Source organism: Acanthochromis polyacanthus, chromosome 6, assembly GCF_021347895.1.
Source record: "Acanthochromis polyacanthus isolate Apoly-LR-REF ecotype Palm Island chromosome 6, KAUST_Apoly_ChrSc, whole genome shotgun sequence".
NCBI classification, from domain to species: domain Eukaryota; kingdom Metazoa; phylum Chordata; class Actinopteri; family Pomacentridae; genus Acanthochromis; species Acanthochromis polyacanthus.
In genome coordinates, this window is record NC_067118.1 from 37,438,403 (window position 1) to 37,444,402 (window position 6,000).

The window sequence follows — 6,000 nt, forward strand, 5'->3', positions numbered from 1 at the left end:
TTTATTTTTATCACTACTATTACTTTTACCTCACTTCTTCTTTAAATAGCGACTTTATTGTTCTCTTTCCTTATTTCTAGGGTGACACCAACAGCCGAATCCAAATTCCTTGCATATCGAGTACGTAATTGGCCATTAAAGCTGATTCTGAAAGCAAATACAATCACAAAAAAATCTTAACAGAAAAAAAACTGACCGAACTGTTAATAATGTCCACCTTAAAAATATTACTAATGTCAGTTTGTACTTGTATAATTTTGACCATCAAATTACAGTATTTTTACGGTATTTTAATGAGCAAAAAATACAGTTATTTTACAGATATTTGCTGTTATTTTAAAGAAAATGTTGGTATATTAAGGACAAAAAAATTGTGCATTTTTGGACTGTTTGTTGACTTATCGTCCCTGTTTCGTTAAATTACAGACAGCTACTAAAACCCACATAAAAATATAAATTTACATGCTGACTGCAACAAAAAACATGCCAAAACTGCACTTAAGATCTGTATTTGTACAGAATACTTTGTCCTTCTACAATGAGTGATCACACACAACCATGTCATTATTTTACTGATATCTACTGTATTTTCACATGTTAGTTTTATTTGTTTTTGTTTGTTCTACTTATTTATTTAGCCTTTTTTACTGTTTTTTTTTTAATGTCATAGCATTCCACTATGAATCATTATGTTTTTTTGGCACCCTTGCTGCTGGATTTTCGTCGTTTGCTTACTGGATTTTCTTTGTTTTTATCTCTTTACATCCTTGTTCACACCCAATGCTCCACACACCCATGAATATTTTGTCAATTTTTTTTTCCGAGGTTTTTTTGGACAAATTAAACCTTCCCGGTCTTGAGAAAATATTTAAAACATGAACGACAGATGACATGGGCTGTATTTATAGCTACCAAATTACTCAGACAAGTTGCCGGCATGATGGTTAACATATGATCCTATAAGCCCGGCTGAGTTGTTTATCTTTCTCTCTCTATACACTATATGACCTATTGTACTCAGGACATCCGCTGAAAAGCTTGGAAGAGCTGGCGCCACCCATGGATGGTTTACTTTGCAGCGAGGGCCTCGCATGAGTCCCAAATACAGCAGCTTATTGGTTCTACCCTCATATCCCTCTCTTATGTAAAGTGTAACGTGGCGTACGTCAAAGATTTACTGCTTCACAGGACTCGGCGCTCGTCACAAAGGAAGTGGAAGACAGAACAGCTAAGCCACTGTCAGTCAGAAACTTGCCACTGATCCTGTTTGGCGGACTTGACACAGCCTCATTACTGCCCTGTCACAGCCTCGTCATCGTAAACTCAGGAGCCCAGACTGAGCAGCACCAGATGGAGGGAGAGGCTGAGCTCAGGCTGCTGTGTTGATTTCCCAGCGCAGTCAACAAATACGAGGTCTGTTACGCCACTCGGCAGCACACAAAGCAGTTTGTTCTAACATCCAAAACCGTAAGTCTAACTGGCACCTCTGTCCCAGGAGAGAGGGGGCAGAGGACTGGCATACTGGGATGTGTTTTTATGTCTTGAATGGTCAAACTGTTGCAGGGTTTCCCACAACCTCCTCCGTGAGCAGCTATAGGAACAGTGCCATGAACGCAGTCACACTACTACCGCCAGGCCTCACTGATGTGCAAAAAGTATCTCTAACACAAACAAAATTACCGTGTGTGTGTGTGTGTGTGTGTGTGTGTCTAAACGCGGTCTAACTGAGTTAATCTATTGGATTAGCAACCTCAGTCGCACCGACACCCACGGCCCGATCAGGTGTTCAGACTCATTTTACACATGGGAGTGCTTCATGAAACAAACAGAAGTAGGTGGACATGCACTCACGCACATCACTGATCTCTGCACACACACACACACACGAAGAGGCACACAAACACCCCCGCTGCGAAGGACACTAACCTGACACCTCACCAACACCCTGTGGTAACTGATGCACTTAATGTTTCATCGACTGTAACAGGAGATGATGACAATCTCACTAAACACCTCCTCTTATACATGCATGTTCTTCTATGTGTGTGTGTGTGTGTGTGTGTGTGTGTGTGTGTGTGTGTGTGTGTGTGTGTGTTTCCTTGTCTGCCTCCTTTTTTTATATCTCCTCCATCCCTTTTCCTGTATTTCCTGTCCGTCGCTAGATTTTCCTCCACATGACCCAGCTGTGTGGACTCCTTTTCTGTTCTCTCTCTGCTCTCTCTTTGGTTTTTTCCATCCTTCATTCCTTCCATCACATTCCTCCCCCCGTCTGCTCGTTGAATAATTAGAACCAGCATCAGTTAATCAGCCGCTTAGCAGCCTCAAAATCAGGGAACACTCACATCAGCGACTCACAGCTTTGGGTGCAGCTTTATTTGAACCGTGCTTCAATGCAGAACGTTGACCGCTGGTGCTGATGTCAGCAACGTTTATGTCTAATTTAGTGCACTGATTAAAGTGAGTGATTATATTGTGATTGTCACTGCATTTCAGGTAAACATTAATTTAGAGTACAAAATGTCCCGTTTTCACTGAACACAGTTGAGTAATTGTGGGGTTATTACCTGTGGTGGTTGCCTTTAATTTCCACTAAGCACATCAAATTGCTTCATTCCCTTATGAAATATGGTGTCTCTCAGGCCAAAGCAGTATCCAGCCAAGCTCAGATTTACGCTGCCTGCCACACAGAGGTGGGTTTATTTCATTATAAATCACAATGGTGGAACAACCAGGAGCAAGCCTTTTAACACACTCCGCCTCTTAGCATAGGCCAGACATTACTTGGTGTCCAAGAGTTACTAAATGAAATTACATTCAGCGATATATCATCGCATGACACTCTTAAATTACCCACTTAAATTATGGACCAGTATTTCAATGTGGAAACCCGCACGGCGACACAAACACAGAGACGCACAGATACGCTCAATCAGGCCAGGATCTAAACTGACATGTAAACACACCACAAGAGGCTCTCTCTTTTCTCTCAATCCCCTCACAGAGAACTATTCACCCCCCGGGTCCCCTCGCTCTTCCTGAGTCACCCTTAGCTCTCTGCAGCCGCCGACACTGCACTCATTCAACCACCGTCCACCTTTTTTCCACCTCCACAGATACATAAACACCATCAACATAATCATCATTGAAGCTATGACGTCAGCACTATCATGCATGCAGTGCTGGGCATGATAAGTAGGTATGTGGAAACACACATCCTTCAGGGTGCACACATGCATACCAGTACATATAGAGTGTATATGTAAGACATGTCGGATGTGAACTTTTCCACAGAGGAATGCTCATTTTGATAGAAACCACAACACCAGCAGCTGAAACTATCCATCTATCCATTATCTATATGCCGCTTTATCCTCACTAGGGTCACGGGGGGTGCTGGAGCCCAGCTGACTCGGGCGAAGGCAGGGGACACCCTGGACAGGTCGCCAGTCTGTCGCAGGGCAGTTGAAACTAATGAAGTACACTTACTGAGCTACCATATTTAACTCTCCTGTTTTCTTCGTTTACCAAAAAATATTGTTTCCTTGTCTGAAAAAATCCAAAAATTCAGCAAAAAATTCCCCAAATTTATAAAAATTTGCTAAATTTTCAGAAAGAAAATTCTGAAAATTTCTTAAAAGTTTCTCTTAAAAGGTTTATTTTTTAAAAATCCTCAAATTTGTCAACAAATAAAAATTTAAAAAATTAAAACAATATATAAATTGTAAATATTTTCAAAAAATGAATAAAAATCCTCCCAAAAAATCCCCAAAAAATATATTTAAATTGATTCCATATTTATCAGTAAAAGTTCTAATATTTTCTTTAAGAACATTAAAAAAAATCAACCAAAATCCAGCGAATTTTGATGGATTTTGGTAGATTTTTTTTAACATTTCATTTTTTCCACAAAAAAATATTCAAACAATTCCCAAAAATATTGCAAATGTGGAAGTTTTCATTGTGAAAATCTATTTTTTTTTTACACATTTTCAAACTTTAAAATGGGTCAGTTTGACCCGCAGGACGGCACGAGGGTTAAGTAAGTTCTTGGGGCACTGATACTTGAGTATTTCCATTCCACTACATTTCATAGGGATGAATTGGTACTTTCTATTCTACTAGATTATTCAGCAGTTCTTCACTTCATTCCATTTAGGAGACGCTTTTATCCAAAGCAAAGTAAATGTGAAAGTGGATACAATACAAGCAAGGATCTATTCAGGACAAAACAACCTGCATAAGTGTCATGAAGCAAATTCAAGACTCATAATGGGACTATTGTGTCTACAGGCAAAGCAGGTGTAACAGGATTTTTATTATTATTATGTTATTCTGTTTGATCTGTCTGTCAAGTGAAAAGGTGTTCAGTGAAGAACTGGATTTTTAGTCTTTTCTTAAAGACTGAGAGACTCTGCAGATCGAATAGAGTTTGGCAACCGTCAGGGAACCACAGTTCTAGTTACTTTTGAGATGAATATCTTATACAACGGACATTCTAACTAGCTCATAAAATGTAACACAAACTTAATGGTTAAAACAGTGGTTTCCAGCGTTTTTGGCTTCTGACATCTTCCAAAAAGCAGCATGTAGTCAGGCTCACATTTCAGATGTGAATGAGTTGGTAACAGTTCTACCAAATACGGATTTTTCCCTCTAAACTTCTCACCTGGTTTCACTTCAGTAAAAGCTCAAATGATCCGATACCTCACCAAAAATGAAAGATCGGAGAAAAAGTCCAAAAACTGCAAACAGATTTGTGTCTCAGAACTTAGTTTATTCTATTTTTCTCTGATGAGCCGTCAGATTTATCTGCTGTCCTTGTATATAAACTGATAATGAAAGAGTTTAGACAAGGTCTTAACGTGATGCTGACAAAAGGGACGCTTCAGTATTACTAATCTAATAACGTCATATATAATAAAACACCACACTAATACGTTTACTTTTATACTTTAACTACATTTTGATGTCAATACTTTAGTATTTTATTAGTTTTATAGTTATATCGGCACTTTAATAATTCTTCCACCACTGCATAACATCTACCTTTAAGGTGAAACGGTTGTTTGTGTGTGCATGGTTATGTTTGGGCTGCAGTCCATGTTCCGGCTTCAGTCCTCACCAGGCGTAACAATTAGACCGCATTTACTTTGCCTTGATGTGTGTTTATGTTGTTTCCATTCCCCATAAAACGTCCATGAAAGGTTTGCTTTCCTACTCTGGCTTCCTCTTTGTCTCCCACCATAAAGTGAAATTGATGCGCCTCCAATGTCAGTGTTTTTCTTTTCCAGCTGCAGTGCTTCGTTCGCCTCTTCCAGTTTGTGCAACGCTGTTTTACTGAGTCTCGTCTTCTGGGAGCAACGGGGATATTCCAGGATTAAGGGAGATCCGTCCTGACAAATAGCTGCAGCTCAGCAGGTGTTTATCTTTACTCAGTCACTGCCTTTCTTCCAAATCTTCAAAAAATCTGCACTGCATCAGGACGTGCAGGTACACATGTCCAGAGAAGCTGGTTTTAAGCGGCCTCTGAGCAAAATTGAGTTAATGGGCTCCTACTGACCTCCTGCTCCTCCCACTCTCCGTGTATTCTGTTTATACTCTCCCTTTTCCCTCCACGTATCAATCAAACACCGAGTCAACTACACATGGCAGCTTAATTATATTTCGCCTGGAGCACGAGAAACCAACTATTACTCCTTTGCTAGAATACCACCTGGCCAGAGGTTTGCTGTGTTTGTAGTAATTTGATCAAAGTCACATTTAATTATAAATATGCACCATTTAGATCTTCCTATAATGAGCACAGTGCAGAGCCCGTCCTCAGAGCAGAGCCTCAGGATTAGGTAATGGTTTGGGTTGGGTTTATTCTGTAATAAAACATATAAACATAATAAAACAGTGTATACATAACACAACATAAAAAATATATACAAAGAAAAAGCACAGACATCTAAACAACTCGGCGTACTTAGAAGAGCTGAGGATGATGAGAAAGATTTA